The 19288-nt window shown below is 37.8% G+C and overlaps 1 protein-coding gene across 4 annotated transcripts in view; it reads left to right on the forward strand.

Moving 5' to 3' along the window:
- Nucleotides 1-248: 248 nt before the first annotated feature.
- The window catches only part of SGCG (sarcoglycan gamma), a 106013-nt gene continuing 86973 nt past the window's right edge, over nt 249-19288 (forward strand). For 3 of the 4 annotated variants that reach the window (XM_058800121.1, XM_058800120.1, XM_058800122.1), the window contains exon 1: nt 249-415. The gene's annotated coding sequence lies outside the window, so the exon portion shown is untranslated. Of the gene's footprint in view, nt 416-7088; nt 7171-19288 lie in introns of those variants that run through there. The other variant, XM_058800123.1, reaches the window with a different exon arrangement.

Here is a 19288-nt window from a genome sequence, read left to right on the forward strand (position 1 = left end):
CCGAGCCCTGCCCTGCCCGCCAGAGCCGGGGACGCCCGGCAGGGACGCGGCGCAGTGAGGGCGAGGGGAGCTCGGGTGCTTCCCGCAGCCGGGGAGCGCGGCCCGTCCGCGGCTGCTCTACGTCCGCTGGTTGGCAGCCGGGGCGGAGAGAGGGAGGGCACAGCTCGTCTCCCGCCCCTGCTCGCCTTCTCCTTCTCCTCCTCCTCCTCCTGGCGCCCGCCCTCTGTTCCTCCTTCCCTCCCTGCAGCGCCGGCGAGACCGCGAGAGCGGCGCCCGCCCCGCCAGGGCAAGGGAAGGAGGTGCAGCCCGCGGGCAGGAAGCTGGATGAGGACGTGTGCGCGGGCGAGGCAGCCCCTCGGGCATGAAGGGGACCGCGGGGACGCTGCCCTGCCCTGCAGCCAAGCGGGGACATCAGGTAAGCCCTGCCGGCCCGGCCCGAGCCGAGACACTTCCAGTGCCGGGAAAGGGCAAGCGTCCCCTGGAAAGTTGTCCTGCCGGCGTCGGCCGGGGGGCGGAGGGCAGGGAGGCGGGGTAGGGTGGCACATCGGGGTGTCCGCGGGACGCGCTGGGTGCTCCGGTACCCGGCGCGGTGCCCGAGGCTGTGCCGCCCCGCCGGGGCGAGGCGCGCAGCGCTGGCAGGGCGGCCCCGGCGGCTCGGCACCCGTGTCAGCGGCCGTGCCGCGCCCCGCGGAAAGTTTCCAGCGGAGTGAGGGCAGGGAGAAGCGGGAGAGCATCACCGCGGGACGGAGCGAGGCGAGGGAGAAGCAGCCTGTCTGCTTGCCGCGGGCAGTGGGTGCCGCAGCTTTCCCCGGGTGGTAGGAGCCGTGCTGCCAGCAGTTCGCTCAACTTGTTCCGTTGTTTTCACTCTGGTTTGTTGCAGAGTAGGATCAAGTATCCCTGCAAGTGTAATGTCGACATCTTTGATGGCTGCGTCTTACTCTTCTGTGAAATTTACCTACTTGCTTGTGTCAGTTTAGGTATGTTTAGGAGAAACAAACTGCAAAGTCTTACCGGAAAGGGACGCACAGCAGTACTCCTGAGACTTCAGTAGGTTTGTTATGTTGTGTGACGTAACAGTAAATGCAACTGCTGCTCTTTTTGATTCACATTTCATTGGGGCTTTTTAACTGAACATTTGTGGATTAAGCAGAAACTTTGAGTAAAATGTGTGAATCATCATAACGCTGTTGGAGATCAAATCCCAATTTAAATGTTTTGCAATTATTTTCTTCCCCCTTTGCTCATAATTCAGATAAAGGACAGATTAAAGTAGTTTGCTTGGTTCTTCTGAAGTAACTTAAGGAATCAAAAGTTAGCAGCGTTCCACACAGAGGTTGTAGGTACCTTTGCTACAAAGCAAAAAATACAACATTGAACCACTTTAAGGAAAAATAACTAATCAAAAAATCTGTACCTTGGGAAGCCTCCTACAAAGATGTGTGCATTGCAAAATGCACTGGGAGTGGAATGATTCAAGCCATTTCAAATGAGGCAGTTTCCCCTTACAGAGAATTTTCTGCACTGACTCACTTGGTTAATCAGAGACAGTCTGCCTTAACTATCAGCTGCAGTTCCGTGTTTCACTTACACGTTGTCAAATACTGAGGTAATTCCACAATAATTGTTGCAAAATCTAAAAGAAAAACTTAAGTGCAATGAACCTAATTTCATTAGATCAAAGTACAAGTAGCTTTTTGGTTTGGAGGTTTATTTTCTTGGTTTTGAGGGTTTTGTTGGTTGGTTTTTAATAGAACAAGTTTGAAGCCAGATTTAGGGGAGCATTCAAATGTAGCCTAGATTTTACAATGTACATCTGTTGCTGCAGGTAATGCCTGAACATTGATAAGGCACCGTACTTAAGGTGATTTTCAGGTTAGGACTTTTCTTAATAGGCTCATGGATATATCTCTTAAGAAGGTCTATCACAGTTAATGACCCAATGCAGCTCTAAGACTTCTTTACATGTGCTCAGGCTTTTATTAATGGACTTTTATATAGCATTAAGCTAAGAGAGGGCTGAGGAAATAGAAGAATAGACATGTAAAAACTTGAAATACTTCCCACTTTTCTGCATTTTGTTCACTGGTTGTGTTTTTTTATTTTTTCTTTTTCATTTGGCAACTTCAAATACAACAACTCTTTCATGCAAGCGGCAGGTTTTATTAAAACCTATGATACAGTTTTCTATTGTAGAATGTTCTGTAGTTCTTACTTCCTTGGAAAGATAAGATATGACTAGGGAATTATCATTTTTCTTGACAGAATGACAGTTAAAACTTGGTTTGCATTGGAGTGGGCATGTGTAGTGTATTAAAGGAGATGTCATTCTGAACTGTCTGACAGACTTTGCAGCGTTTCTTTTTTTTATATGGAGGTGAATATATTGCTTGTAAAATCACTGCTAAAATGTAACTAAGCTGTAAGGATGAATTGATGTAGTGACGTTGGGTCAAACTTAGGATTTTTAGCATAGTTTTAATATTTAGAAGCCTATGGATTTAGTGCTCAGTTCTGTAACCAGATATTTGAATTAATTTTATTCATATCAGCATCTTAGTTAAATTCACTCAGAATACTGGTACTTAAGCTGTGCAGAGGTAGAATATGGATGGAATATACCGAAGCAAAATGCTTTGTTTGCTAATAAGATATCTGTTCTGATAACATGTCCAGATTTTATACATACAGGAATTGCTATCAGGAATTGATAGCAATATAGGAATTGCTATCAAAACCTGAGCTCATGTTGTAAGTCAGAAGCTGGGTGTCCAACAAATGTTCTTTTACAGCGTGCAAAATCTTAAGCAGTGAAAATGGCCAGGTGAAGCGAGGGGGGGCATAAAAATGCCATTAAGGTATGGAAGTATGGGAAGCTAGGTAAAGAGGAAAAAAAAGAAGGAATTGAGGGTTTGGGGTTTTATTTGCTGTGATGGTTTTTTGTTTGTTTGTTAGGGGGCTTGTCTGTTTGGTTTTTTAGTACTAACATTTGCTCTAAAAAACAAAGTTACCTCTTTTGAAGGTAATACACACCTTGAGGATTTTGGGTAAAGGTGTACATGAAGAAACAGGTGAGATATTTGCTTTTACCTGAAAACTGTGGTTGCATATACAGCTTTCTTCCTTATAGTTGTTTGCAGTCCTTGTACTGCTATATATAAAGGCATCTCTTGAGCCATAATAGAAAACTTTTTTTACTTGGTTGTTAAACCCATCTGGTATGCTTGGAGTAGATAATACCATTGTAAAACTAGTTAACTGTGTTTAATGTTTTTACAGAACCAAGAAACTGATAAAATGTGTTAAATACTGGCTAAAGAAAATTGTGTCTTAGTTACAAGTTGAATTCCCAGGTGCTGAGAAGTACATATGATAAACCTGTAAAAAGACAGGACTAGATTTAGGAAAAGGATTTCTTCTGGTCACTACAAACAAGTAATATTCCTGCAGAATGAGCTTTCACTTTGCATGCACATTCTGGGTGTTGGTTTCCTCTCAACTGAAAGACTCCTGATTATTTAATTTTTGCTTTCTTTGCCACCTTTTTTAGACCTCTGGTAGTTAATATTTTCTGTATTTTCTGCTGAATTCCTCTAATTTCTTCCTTTATTCAAAAGGTAGAGAATGTTCTGTACGGAAATTACAGCTGTGGCCTTACCAACAAATAAACTGTAAAGATTAGCTTCAGTTCAAGGTAGCATGTTGTCTTTTCTGCAGGAATATGGTATTTCTGATCATTTTTACTAATGGTAACTCTAAACATCAAAATACCAGAGTAGCTACACACTGTGGGTCCTCATCCAGTATTTTCTCACTTTGTTATTTTTAGTTAACTATTTACATTCTTTAACTGCATCTTAATTTTCTCCTGGATCATGTTTGCAGTTTAACATCATTATTCTGAGTTTTAGTCCCGTATACCAAGATTTCTAGTCCTGGCTTCTAGATCTCCTTGTCCTAATGTCATGCTTAGATGTAAAAACTATACTTTGTTGCTTCTCTTATTAATAAAGTGATTAATATGTATCAGGAAAGATAGGGGAGCCTTCTCTTAATATGGTAATGTAAACTGTTTCTTAATTAACTAATATAATGGGTTTCAGTCCACAGGTATTACAACAGTGTATAAATATGGGTATTATTGTCTTTTAGAAACTATTATGAAGTCCAAAGCAGGAGTAGTGTGTATTTGTTTAAGAAAGGTTTTGTTGCAAAACATCACAGCTTTAAAGGAAAGGAAGTGCTTTTTAATTTAGAAATTCTTTTTAATACAATTGTTTTACTGAGCGACCAAATACCTTATCCTGAATGTCAGCTCAGAATACTCCTGGGCAGTGTCCCTTGCAATTGTATCGTGTATCCTATTTGTAATTAAAATGCCATACACAAACCTCATGAAAATTAACAAGGTAACATAAGTGCTAGTTTTACTTTTTAGTTTTTGACGATTATATGTACTAAATAACTTTAGTTACCAAGAAATGGGCAATAATATGTCAAAGTATTGAGCTGTTTGATTGACTACTATGCTTTAGATAATTTCTAAGGGTCATTCAAGTTTCACATTTGTACATATTTATGAAAACATTAGAGGAAAACTAAAATAGTGTTATGAAAACTAATTTTCTTTTAGAGGCATATGGCATTGAAAACCTTAACAGTCTTTCATGAAATTGCCATAATGTGAAATTTGTTGTTATATTTTCCTGTTTTCTGAAAATATGTAGAGTCTTAGCTTTAACAGAGTGATTCTGAACATGTAATTATTTTTTTTCCACTTCACTGAATTGACTCGCTGTGATGTTCCAAATTAATATATTTGTCAATATTGCTGTCAAGTCACGTTACATGTATCACCCTCTGAAATTAAAGAATTACTTTTGGAAAACTTCAATATATGTGAGTCATACAGAAGTACCTAAATAAATTCCTTGCTTGTGGTTGTGCATTAAGCATTCTATACTTCTGAGAATGTATTTATTATAAATAATTCTGAAAAGTTCATAATATCCTGTCTGTATAAACCTGGAGAGATAACTTCTATTTGTTTTCTAAGAGTAGCACTCTGGAATTTGCATTTTGTATATTGAACACCCTCGCTGTTATCAAAGATACTGTAAAAACATGTTTTTCTATGTTGCAGAAAAAGTAGATTGCTTTTTGAGTTTTGAGGAAAACTCAAGATTGAAGAAATTGCACAATGTACACTGAAAACCCTGTCCATTAATCTAAAAATGACATAATAACATATATATATATTGATTCTAAGCCGGCAATTTATTTGATTTCTGAAACAAGGAATTTTTGTCTGTAACTATCTGTCAGTTTCCACAAATTATTTATTTGCTAATGAGGAAATGTAAACTAATGTACAACATTATTTGAGAAAAATTTTGTATGTGAAAAATGATTACGTGATACTGGTTCCCTGACTTGATTTTCTTGGGTGCAGCACTTTCTCAGGCTGTGAAGATTTTTGCTCAGAAATTTGAAGACAGCAATATTTTTAACATATAGAGGTGCATATGCACATAAATAAAAAAGACTCTGATTTTTTCTGGTGCTGACTTCAAAACTTGAAAGCACTTAAACAACCAAGGAAGGAGAAACAAAATGGAAAGGTCTGGCCGCTTAAATATATTTCACTGGAATCTCTCCATCCATTCTCAAAAACAAACTTCCCCAGATAATTTGAGAAAAAATATTGTAACCTGTCTTAAAAAGACTGCGATAGCAGCCATTGTGGAAGTCCAGAGACATCCTGCTTCCTCCTTGTTATCGAAACCAACGCTGGGTTCTGAAGCCTTCTGTTATTTAGTAAGAAAGTTCAGCTTTTAGTAAACCATTTACTGTGTCTTGGCAATGGTCAGAGTTACTTTTATGTCTGAAGTGCAAGGTCAAATCACTTCTCTCAGGACGTTTAGTTGTTGGATGAGCTGTGTTCTTCATGGGTCTAGAAGGAAGTCAAGAGGTCTTCTCAGCATCTTTTAAGGAACTTGATGAGCTACCAAGCCTTTAGGCAATGGGATCTTCTTCTTCCCTTAGTTTACTTGCTGGCTAATACAAGATACCCCAGAAGTAATAGAATTGTAGAATGGCTTGGGTTGGAAGGGACCTTAAAGATAATCCAGTTCCAAATCCCCTGCCATGTGCGGGAACATCTCTTACTCTACCAGATAGTAAAAAGCCCCATCCAAGTGGGTGCTAGCACGTCCCAGAAAAAGTTAGGGATCATATAGGAATCTCTGTTATTCAGAGATAGTCGTACTCGTAGTTAGGGATTGGGATCTGCGTAGAGAAATGTGCAGATTTATGCAGGAATCTGTGTTCCAGCAACTAATGTGGAAATGGCTGTGACTGTGCTGCCAATATAATTACTAGATGCAGCAAGCACAGTGCTGTGGGAAGATGTGTGCACTCTATCTACTTATTGTTACTGACATAGTTTTAGTGAGTGACACCAGGACAGAGCCTTCAGAGAGCCTTTTACTGTAGTCTAATTAAATCATCTTGTCAATTATGGTGTTTTATTTCCAGAATGTTTAATGCTTTCTTCTTGTTCAGTCTTGTAGAGAAAGTAACAGTATGGCCTGAATCACTTATTACACCTTTGAACTTAAGCCATGTTAAGTTCTGATAGTACTTGGTCTAAATACCACTTTAAAAAGGAAAAAAAAAATAATTGTGCTTTGGAGGATAAGTACCCTCACTCAACATGGCTTTTTCAAGGGTGATATGACCATGAATTTTCAGTCAAGTTTTGCAACAATGGACCCAAGGTATCACTAAGGACTTTCTCTGTTCCAAAGGATTATTTCAGGTTAAGCATTGCAGACAAGTTGCAATTCTTGATGCACCTGGACATAGCTTTGAAAGCTACAGCAATATTACAGTGTTGCACAGGTCTTTATCAATTCTATTGCAAGGGAATACACTAAGAAATTGCAAATACAACTAAAAATACTGCATTTTAAGGAGTACAGTTGGTTTCATGTTACATTTGAGCATTGCATTTTTAGGATACACTAGACCTGAAGAGGCTGAAACTTTGAATTCTAACTTCCCAGTGGAAAGGCAAAGTCAGCTTTACTTAGATCAGCAGAGAAGATGTGTGCCTGTCCTCCAACCAAACTAACAGGGCTTCAAGAAACCTATATGCATTTACGGGAAAAGGTATTTTTTATCTTCTTTAATAAAACCCTTTTGTTAGCATATGCTGTCTTCTTAACATCATATTTGATTGATAGCTTGGAACAATATAGCAGTCTCATCAGGCCTGCCTTTTTAGGGGAACTCATTATGCTACTTCTGAACTGTGTGCAGTAACCCATCAACATGGGTTATTGGGTTCTTAATACTGTATAATTAGGATATATGTATGATTCTGCTCCTTGTCCAGGTTGTTGCTTGCCTTCCTAATCCTATTTAGAGATTTGCCAAGAATAGGAATTGCTTGTCTTTTTTTTAAGCACTAGGGTTTGAGTAATAAAGGAAGTAAGGAAGATTGTAAGGAAATTTTCGCTGTCATTGCTTTCTTATTCCCATAAGTGAAGGTTAATCTTAAATCTGAGACAAATATCTGTGCTTTTTTAAGTATGGTGCTGTGTGTCTCTTATCTACTAGTTAAACTTAATGATTGCCAAACTCTTCTCAGTTTTGGGAGTGCTTTGTGGTAATCTCTCTGACATGTCTTAATGCTTTTTCTTGGGATTTTTGCTGTCATACAATGTCTCATACACTACGCATACTGAATTTCTTGGAATATTTAGAAATTATGTGTTAATTATGGGAATTTTTGTCAGGGGCTGTATTCAGATATTTTTGGGGGTTTTTTTGTTTGTTTTATTTTTTTGTTTATTTTTTTGTTTATTTGGTTGGTTTTTTGTTTTGATTTTTTGTTTGTTTGTTTGTTTTGTGTTTAAATGATAGGTTAACTTGAAGCCAGTTGAATCAGTAACCCAAACTAAGCATCCATTGTTTTTGTTTGCTCAGCTGAGTCCAAAAATATGCTAATAACAAATACATTCATTCCTCCATTCCAACAAAAAATGCAAGTGCACCTAGGCATGCCAGTGAATTCTTGTCTCAGGTTGCTTGTACAGTTGGCACCCGTGTCTGCACATTTGTCTTTGAGCATGGCAGACCTTTATCTGTGGTGAATGCAACACTGATTGAAGACAGTACACTGGCAGATAATAAATTTTGGACATTCATGCTGATTCATATAGTTTCTTTAGTCCTATCATCAAGCTGGTGAGCAAGTGCAAAAACTTTTGCCATTTTTCCAGCCGATATTTGCTGCATCCACTCTTGGCTGACAGGCTTACCTCAAGGTCCATGCCTATCCAGAAATCAGCCCCTCATGCAAATATCCAAGAGTTGAGGCCATCTGTAAAATCTGCTTCTCATCTATGTATCATTAGGGTTTATTGATTGTACTGTCATTTTCAGGTATAATCTCTGATCAGGGTCAGTCTCTTTCCCATGACTACTGCAACTGTCAGCCCACTGTGTAAATGATGAGCATGGACTCAAGGAGTCTTTTTGCAGAGTGTGCAGAAAATCATAATTAGCAGCAGAAGTGACTAGACTAAAATAATTTTTATGGCTGCATGTAAAATCCTGTTTTTATTTTAATTTCAGCTCCATAAGGTTTTGGAAAATTTAGTTGAGCTATGGGAATACACTTTTGGTTGAGTTCACTGCACACTTACCTAACAGCAATGTCTACAATTCACTTATTTTTCCAGGCAATTTTTCTCCTTATTCATGTGGCAAAATATTCTTAAGAAGTTAGTATAGATTTACTAGTTAGCACCAAGATTACTTCTTGGCACTTGAATTTGTCTTGGCAGGTTGAACTACTATGTGATTTTTTTCCATCTCTTACTGAGTTGTGGCAGCATTCTGCAAATACAATGCCTTCATGAAAGTAGTAAGTTTAAAACCATCCACAATCATACTTTTTCTACTTTATTGGGAATTGTGAAGAAAGAAGCAAATACATACCTGACAATAAATAGCTTGACTAAAGTAGGTTGTAGTAACAAACTGTCTCTTCAGTCAGCTGCAACAGACATCACCTAGAAGTAGCCCAATGCTGATACAAATCTTCTGATAGTTGACTTTGGAAAAGTCTGGAAAATTAATTCCGTCTTTCTGTTCATCCTTTTGAATAGCTTATAATTACAGACATTATTCTAAAGGAGATGCTGGTATTTATTTTCTTCTTGTTAATTTTAGATGTAAACTCATTTGGTATCAAGTACATGAATTACACTTTTTCACAATCTAGGTCTTTGATGGAAAAAAAAAAAGTCATGAGATAAAACTGTCATGCTCCAGGCTTTGTCACAAGAAACCAGTTGCTCCTGCATGAGGAACAGGGACAACTGGAGATATCTTCAATTGTCATAATAGACTCTTGAAACAGAGTGATTTGAATGGGAAGAAAATATTATCTCTTTTTTTTCCCCCTGTAAAACAGCCTTACACCAGATCATTATTCTTTAGGGTCAGTTGACAGGAACAAATGAGAATCTTTAACTGAAACTGTATGTTAACGATAGCATGAAAACAAATGTAAAGGTGTCTGAAAGGTACTCAAAGCAGTTCATTTATCTACTTATAATGGGTATTAAAATCATAACAATTTTCTGGTAACAGTTCTGGGAAATGACATACTCTTACAGTATGTGAAGTAAGTCTCCTGCAACATGGGAGGAGGTCTTTATATCACAGAATGGAATCATGAAATTGTTTGAGTTGGAAGAGATCTTAAAGATCATCCAGTTCCAACCCCCTGCCGCAGGCAGGGTCACCTTCCACTGCACTATGCTTCTCAAAGTCCCATCCAGCCTGGCTTTGGACACCAGTACATCCCAAAAGAGTTAGATCCTACAGTGGCCAGTTGGAGATGATCATATTGGTAAGTAGGGATTCCTCTCTGCCTAGGAGCATGCAGATATATTCCTGCAGATGCAGGAATCTGAGTTCCAGCATCTAATGTGGAAATGGCTGTGACTGTGCTGCCAATGATTGTTAGATGCAGCAAGCACAGCACTGTGGGAAGATGTGTGCACCCTCTTTATTTATTGTTACTGAAAGTTTTAGTGGATGACACCAGGGCACTAATACACATGACTTTATTTGAAGAGAAATCTTCAAAGAGTTTATGAAATCACAAGAACTAATTAAACAACTAAGCATATGTATTTGCCAATATAGTTCAAACTTTCATCTGATATGTTCTCTATTCTGATAATTTATATTCAAGAACTTCCTGGGGCTGAGAAATGCATGCATTGTTGTGAGAAGTTTAGTAAGAGGTTCTAAAACTAGATTTTAAATTGTTAGTTGAGCAGCTAAAAATGGAAAAGTTTAACTTTCTTTTTCCTGCACTATTTAGTATTTCATTAGAAATAATGTTTAAAAACAATCTATGAGGATCAAGTGTTAATTGAGTTATTATGGTTATGTATGAAAATTGCACGTATGGTACTTATGAACATTACAAAGTTTTCAGATGCTTATCCAGCAGAAAATGTTGAAATGCTTTTGTGTCCAAAGAATAGCAGGATTCCATTTCCTGTAGGTGGACACAAGTGAATTTGTAGTTTACTGCTACAAACTTAACAAAATAATAACTTTTGTTTCACAGTAGTTGAGTCTTATAATATGCACTGTTTGGTTGAGAAATTGAATAGTTTTGGTGATACTTCTGGTTAATACTTAAGTGCTATCTCTGATTTGTTATAAGCAAGACAGTTTTTACTTACAAGTAATGACTTACAAAGTCATGACTTACCAGTTTTGAGGTAGCTCTATTAAGTTTTTCTAAGCCGTGTTGAAATTTCAGCAATTGTTTCTACTCATTATAGAATTGTGTAAATGAACTAGCTTCTGTTCCAAACTCCTTCAGTTCTTAAGGAAACTGGAAAATTTCTCTAAGCTTACAACAATTGGTACATTCCATCTATCCAATGAAATAGTGAACACAAGGCTATTTTTTGATGGGACACTCCTGTTGCTCTCTGTTCTATTCTTTACTGCTGCAGATTGTTTTTTGTTGTGTCCACCCTTTCTCAGTCGCTTTTATTTGGTTTGCTTCTCTTGTCATATTTCTTGATTTCTTTTTTGCATGTCGTCCCTATGTCTTTATGTCTCTTACCTCCTATAAAGCCATTTTATCACTTCTCTTTAGTATAGATGACTCTTCCTTTCTTCCTGAGCATAAAGCAACTGAATTTTGAAAGTCCAGTGAAAAGCTGTCTGGCCTCATTGCATAGCAAAATTCCAGAGTGAGCTCTGGGAAATGGAAGGAAAAAGAAAAGAGAAAGTTTTGATTAACCTAGTGGAAGATTTGTCTATAAGCAGTTCCAGGAGATCATGACAGATTAGTTTAAAGTGAAATACAGGGGAAATATTATCAATATGAGTTTTCTTGAGCTTCAGTTTCCTGAGGAGTCACTAGTGTTGTTAGTGTACATCCTCTTTCTCATCACTTTTGTCAGAAGAAACTAGATTTGTTTTCTTGAGTTTGATAGTTCTAGTTTTATGTGTTCTCCATCATCATTTTTGAATTATTATCTGTCCTTCTAAGACATCTTTGGACTTCTGCCAGTACAGAAGTGTCTGAACAGACAAAGAGAACATTTTACTCACTTGTGCTTCGTCACAGAATTAAACAAATATAATTAAAGCTATGATACTGGTGACTTACTGTTCTCGAATAGCTCAGTTTTGTCTCTGGAAGTAACAACACCATTTTGTGCCATTAGGAGTGCCTCAGGATATTTGCCTTACATTTTAAAAGCAAATTTAATACATATTTTATGTAGCTAGAGTAATGTGTTAGTGAGAAGTGGTACTCCACTTATTTGTCTAATTTTATAATAAAATCATAATGTTCTAACTTCTGCAAATAACAGACTAAATAGGGCCCAACTTTCCAAATGAATAAATCTCATCGCTTACTTAATGACAGGCGACACATCCCATGCTAGGTAACCTTTTGTTCAGTGGCAGAAGGTATAGCCTTACTTAGAGGTGTCAGACTATAATGCAATCATGTAAGAATCCAATTATCTTTTTTTTAACTCTTCCTACTTTTTTTTTATGACCGGCCATGCTGAAATTTTAATGAGAATTCTCAGGCTAGCCTTAGCAGATAGATGGCAGAATGAACATTTTTATAACTCAAATAAAAGCTGTTATATTTTATCATGAGGTGCTCCTATTGTCTTGTTTCCATTTTGTAAGATAAGTAAGCATTACCTCAAAAGAAACTTTAAGGAACACCCCTAATTTTGTTACGTGTATACATAAAAATCTATACACATACACTTTTTCAGTATTACATCTGCATATTTACTTCTCAGCTAGACTTGCAGTTACATTCTGATTATGTATATTATGTAATATTCCTGGCTACACAAATCACTTTTTCACATTTTCATTAATCCTGAGTTTATAGTAACATTGAGGTCATCGTGTTTTTGTAACACAACCATGGGAGAACCTTATCAAATTTCCTTGTTGCTAAAGCAGCTTGACCTTGCATTTAATTTACTAATCAAAAGCAATCCTAGCAGGCAGTTCAAACAAAAATACCATATCTTGGTTTTCCTTTGTAAGTAACAAACAAGGTCACAGTAACTGGACAAGAGGAGAGCATTTACCAAACTTCTTGGGCCTTAATTTCCCCCTTACATTGCTGAAAATAAAATCATAAAAGTAATATTTAAAAATTCTTTTTTCCCCAAGCTGAAAATATTAGACTTACTCTATATTCACTGTAGACTTTCTGTGTGCTACTCCAGGTAGTTTGGAGTGAGCTGCTGCTCTCAAAAATAAGTGATTAGCCCTACTCCTGAGCTCTTCCCAAAGTTCTTTGTGGGCCCATAGGAAAAGGCTGTTGATCATTCTGTTATGGCTGTCCAGTGCCAGTCAGTATTTTTTTCTGAAGATTTATAGATTCTGCTTTGGCATGAGATTGCATTTGCCACTGTGACAGGAAGTAGGCAGTTTGGTCCTTTGGAAATCCGCTCACTGGAAATGTGCCACCATCAGAAGGGCTTCTCCAGTATAGTCCTCATTCCTCGGTTTTTGTCCCAAGGATCCTGAAAAATAAAGTACCAGTAGTGGATTATCCTGCTATTGCTGATGAAGTTAGTTAATCCAATAGCCTGGTGCTGAAAGTTCTCTGTAAAAGAGGGTAGGTAGCTGAGAGGAGGCTAAATCTGAAGTGAATTGTTGTCGTGTGCTGCTAATGCACTCTACAAGAAATTGTAAAATCCGATACGTAACATATGTTGCATAGGCAGAAAGACAAATTTTGTTTTGGGGTTCATTGAAAGTCAGTCTTACCATAAGTCCTATGAATTTGTAAGTATTGGATGTTTGGAACATTGCTATTCTTAAATGTATCCCACCTGTTTAAAGTATGAGTACAGGATACATACATAGGTAATAATGGAGATCATAAATATTAGCAGATGTCAAGCACAAGTTAAATGCTAAATCCGAAGAGGGGAATTTGTGATCTTTTTAAATACCTCACATGCCCAGGCTGTCATCCTGAAAAATTATAGGTCACAACCAAATGAATGTTTTTTCATACTGATGTATTTTGACAGATTTTGTTCAGGATTTTATGTTAAGAATTTACATGTTATATGTGGGCTGTGTTTCTTAAAGTTCTTGAAAGATTTAAAAAGAATTGCAATTTACCTGCTGCACACTGAGTAAAAACAAGCTAAATATAATCTAATTCTTGTTAGATTATAAAAAAGGAAATACTGTTTGTAATACTGAGCTTTTTGTATACAAACTTATAAAATGCACAAGACCAAATACAGTCTCATAAAGAGGGCTTACCTTTTCACAACAACTAGCAAGGGTACTTCTTGCTGGGAATATTTTGGGAGGCATTTGCATATACTAAATATGACCTACTATGCAATAGGTCTTTAAAATAATTTATGATTTGGTGTATAGTGCCCATACAATTAATGTAAAATAGTGCAGTGGCTATAAATTTTACAAGTCAAAAATTCTATTTCTGGAGCAGAAGCAAAGGAGTTGTTTTACACAGGACAGTCCTGAATTTTATTTAATGTAACTTAGAAAAAGCTATAGATGACCTAGCCACATTTTTGATTATAGACTAAAAACAGGGACAGGGAAGTGGGAAATCAAATTCAGAAAGTTACTAGCTATGGAAGCATACTACTTCACCTTACAAGAGAATGCCTTAACAGCCAGACTGTAGATTAATATTATATAGGTTCAGTGTCAAGCCAGTCTGTTTCATGTCGGATCATTGTGAAGCAAAGAATAATAGATTTAGATGTAAGAAAGAATAATAACAGGGAATGTTGTAGTATAATCAGAAAAAGACTTCAGAGAAAAATGTGACCACTGACTACATCTGTACCTTGAGATGATTAGTGGGTACTTGCTCATGTCCATTCTCCCCAAGCCTGAGATTCTTCAGAAAGATAAGTTGCATCCCTGCTGCATGTAAGCAGGAGTGTAGATGGTGTAAGCAGCTACTTCAGAAGGCTTGGGATTTTCACAGCATAGGGTTCCTTGTCCTTGAGCTGCTTTATCTCTTGAATGTGTTGTGCTATTTATACAAGCCATTGGTAATTGCCTAGATGTGGTGTAGCTGTACCATTGGTGAAGCTATGATCCCAGGTTATATAGGGTTATACTGGTTTATGGAATACATCTTCATGAGTTAACGTGAAATGTTGTAATTTGGCATCTGTGATCCTATTATACTACAAAGTTTGAAAGAAACTGCTGTCTTGTGAAGGATGATTCTTTGTGTGTTTGCATTCATCAAGAGTTAGTCCTCACTATACAGAATGTTAGTTGAGAAAATTGAACTCAGTTGTCTTGAGCTGAGATCAGGATTAGGTCTCAAATTTTGCTGTCTAGAGCCTGGAATATCTGACATCTGCTCTTTTGTTTTCTGGGCACTTGTCCTTATTGAGTAGGAGAATGATACTTTTCTTTAAAGTGAGCCAATCCCCAGCTCATACCTGAGGAATGACTTCAGCCTAAGTAAAATCTGAGTCTTTTAATGGTCAGTTGTAGAAAATATAATTGCAAATCATCCATATTGAGAACAACCAGGTTTACAGGGGATATGTTCAAGAGGAGTTCCCATTTGTCTTGGGGTAGTCGATGGGGTCTGTTTATGTGACTTTGTCTACATAATGTTTATATGGGTGTCTACAGAGATTTGTAGATAACCAGGGAAGATTTGTGGATGCCTTGACTTGTTCTAACAGCTAAATGTACTTTGTGTAGGTCAGATAACACATCATTGTTCTAATGATGTGTATAGCATTCTTAAACTCTTGCAAGATATCCTCTGTATCAGTCTCAGAGTATTGGTCTACATTGTGATGGTGCCACTCAAGTCATGCTCCCCACTGCAAGTGACAACTATTCTTTGAAAATGGAAGCCAGTACCGAGACAACAGCTCAGTCTTGAGCTCTTGCAAGTAGAAATGAATTATGCCTTTGCTCCCCTTAACATAAAAAAGAAGAAGTTGAGAGGTGTTTGAGGTGCTGGTATCTCCAGTGCTGTATTTATGATAAATTTTAGAAATACCTCAGCTCCATCTTACCCAAAAGTCTGTCTTTGACAGTAGCTCACAATAAATGCCTCGGAAAGAATATAAGGACAGGAAACATCATATTTTAGTGATATTTGCCAAAATATTCTCCTACTTTCTTTGAGTATTTCAAGATTTATCAGAGCCTGCTGTCATGCCTTTGTATATGAGTTTTAGACAGATTTCCAGGAATGTATCTACCTTACCTTTTCAGTCTGGCAAAGTTCTTAGCATGTGGGCTGTCTAGAGGAGTCATTGCATTTGATCTGTTTACACTTTGCCCTGAAATAATTCTGTACTGTAACATGTTTTCAGTAGTTTCGTATTCTAGGAAGTTCTTATGAAAACTGGGAAGGAAGACATGCCCAGTCCTTTTCTCCCTCCTTGCTCTGGACCTGGTGTTCAGTCAAAGAATCCTTCTTAGGCCCAGTAAATTTCCTACCATCCCCTGGAAGTCAAAGTGTGACTCAGTCTGAAGTCATTGGCCAAGTATCTTCCCATTGGATGGACAAGCATATGGACATTGGACACTGGCCAGCCATTGTCTGAAATGTGATTGGAGTCAGTTGAGGCAATAATATAAAACATTTTGGTAGCTGGACTCTCTTTCCCAGGCTTGACATAGTGAAAGAAAAATGCTGCAGTTTTCCTTGTGGATGTAAGTAGGCTGGAGTAATTCCATCTCAGATCACACATGTCAGTAAGATAACCTGCATACCAGCTGGTGGTAAATGACAGTCTATATTCCTGATAATGATGGCAGGAGCCATATTTTGTGGTTATGAGGAGAGGGTTTTTGTTTTCATTAGGGTTTTTTGTTGTTTTTTTTCTGAAACTCTGCGTGTGAAGGAGGAAATGAGACACAAAGAACTGATTTCTGTCTTCTGCCCAAGAGGTACTGATCTAACAGCTGTCTGTGCTTTTTTAGTTTACTTTGAGTAAATCAAAAAGTTGTGTTGCTGTGGATCTAGAAGGTACCTAAAAGAAAAAAATGGAAAGAGCTCCTCTATATGCATGTATTCACTAGACTTTACCTCTCCTGAAGAATTTCTTCATATAGAAGATATGGGTTTAGAAGGAATTGAGAATACAATGAAAATCACTGCTCCTCCCCCCCCCCCTTTTTTTATTGTGCCTAGATCACTATAGATAGGTTGCGAGAGCAGATTTCAGAATTCCTTGCACTAGTTCATTAAGTAGGTAAATTAATCCTACCTGACTTAAGTAGAATGTTTCTTTACATTATAATTCTAATTGCATGGCTTTTTAATTTATGGAATTTTGTTTGTGATGACAGGCGCTTCCTCTCTGTAAGATGCAAGCTGCTTTTTCTTAAGAACTTTTCTCTTTGTAATTTAGTGTGCATCTACCCATGTAAACCTGAACATTTAAGCTGTTAATGTGCTCTTATTTGACTTAAAAATATCTGACTAGTTTCTAACACTTTAAAAGTAATCTTTCTATCAAAAATTGACAGTTTTCAACCTTCATTTTAATACTGCTACCCCTTTGATAGTTGCACTTTAATTTTCAGGAAATTGAATCCTAACTAAAAGCTTCTTTCCATTCTGTCAGTCTTCAGCTTTGTCGCTTGTAATTTTGGTTCTTTGATGCATCTGAAAGCTTTAGATGCAGTTTTTTGACATTGATTTTGTTGTTCTTGTATCCTGAGAAGTTAAAAAAATTAGATGAATTTTTAAGCTTCTGAAGTATGTGTCATGAAGGCAATGCAGCTATGAAAAGAACCAGGTAAAGCAGATTACCTTGACTTGGGATGTGGCTAGATATTTTTGCTTTCAAATTTTAGATCAGCCTTTTGAACAATTCCAGTAATAAATTTCATTCTAGCCATATGACATCACGTGTCCCTGCACATGTAGAATAACATCAGTGAAAATTCACTTGTTGATTCCTCAGATTTCCTCAGGAAACTTTCAAGATATTCCCTAAGCAGAAATTTAAGAAGCTAAGCAGCTGTGGCACAAGTAGTAGGGTTATGAAAGGATAAACAGATGGCTAGATCTTGGGAAGCAGGGAGTAAAAATGCATGCTGAATTTTTGCGGCAGAGAAACATTGTCTTTGTAGATATGCAACAGTTTGTGCTGAGACTTGTCCACCTAACACAGATCTTGCACAATGCACATCACACATCTTCTCTATGATAGCACATATCAGAAGGGTGTGTTGGGGTTTGGAGCTGTGATGTTTGGAAAGAAGTTAGAAATAGGATCAATTGAAAAGCTCCATAAGAACCTTCTGATTCTGAGTGAGACAGGAGAATGGCAAATCCAGGTATGCTAGAATAGACTAGAACAGAATACTTCAGTCAGATGGGACCTTCCATTGGTCATTTATTCCAACTGTCAGGTTGTCCTTTGGAAAGACAGAAAATCTTATGCTTCAGAAAATCTTATGACAGAAAATCAGTATGCTTCCTTGATGCTTTCCTTGCTGAAAGCATCAAAATACTATAAGTCTGGGGAGAGTCACCCCTTGGTGTTCTTTGTTGGGCTTAAGCTTCTGAAGCTAGCTCTGTATTACATGTTCAAGATATAAAAAAAGGATGTTCTTTCTTTACTTTTGCATGTGTAAGACTTGCAGAAAGTGTCCCTTACTCTTCATTCTTGCAGTGGGAAGTGAGTTCTGTTGTTTCAGTGTAGGAATTTGTCCTCACATATGTGGTGATGTGTTTGGAACCAGCATATGGTACCAGCCCATGGTGGGATCTAGATGATCTTTAAGGTCTTTCCAACCCAAACCAACCCATTGTAGGATTTTAATGGTACTCAGTACCTGTGTTCTTTAACATCTCACCACAGGTATCTTACTGTAAATCCACTTACCAAGCACAGCACCATTTTCAAAGCCTACAGTTGTGTTTTCAATTCACCATTGTCTAATTAGAGGTTGGGTAGTGCCATGCCATCAGCTGTTGTTACAAAACTTGTGTGAGCCCATCAAAGACAGTGGGGTAGAAAAGGCAAGTTTTTCTGTGTATTCCCTGCATCTCAAGGAACTGATTGAAGTGGTACAGAAATGGCAGTGGGGATGTTCTGTCTTGTGCAATGCTAGTGGAGCAGGGATTAGAGCATTCCTCCCATGGACACTGCAAGGGGAAACTTCATTTTTTGTGATTAGGATAAATTTGCACTTTGTTAAAATGCACTTGAGAATTATCCAAGGAAGAAGCACCGTTACTGGTCAGGATAATTTCCCCTCTTGGTTTTGAAAGCTGCATTCATGAGAAGGGGCTTCAAAATGCAAGAATAACCAAGAATATCAGGATAAAAAGGGGATTGGACCTAACAGCCCTTTCAGTTGAGAAGCTTTGGGAGGTGTTGGATGGCATTAACAAAAGCATCAGAGGCTTTGTTTCTCTTCCTAGCTATGTGTGGTGTTTATGAATGCTGATAGGAGAATTCCCCTATGTAATGCTGAACTAGAGTTTCACAGACAGGAGCTTGATGAAAAGAGAGTTTATTTTTGTGGCTTGAATTAAGTCCTGTGGTAAAAAGCTGTACAGTCATCCACTTTAGTGACAGGTGCAGGGTAGATAGTGAATATTTTGGTTTTTTGCTACAGCTTTTCCATTTTTTTTCCCTAAATTAATTGAAGCAGCTGGAAAGTAAATATGATATGAGAAAATTTTATCTCAAAT

The sequence above is a fragment of the Ammospiza caudacuta genome, chromosome 2 (genome assembly GCF_027887145.1).
Source record: "Ammospiza caudacuta isolate bAmmCau1 chromosome 2, bAmmCau1.pri, whole genome shotgun sequence".
In the NCBI taxonomy this organism is placed as follows: domain Eukaryota; kingdom Metazoa; phylum Chordata; class Aves; order Passeriformes; family Passerellidae; genus Ammospiza; species Ammospiza caudacuta.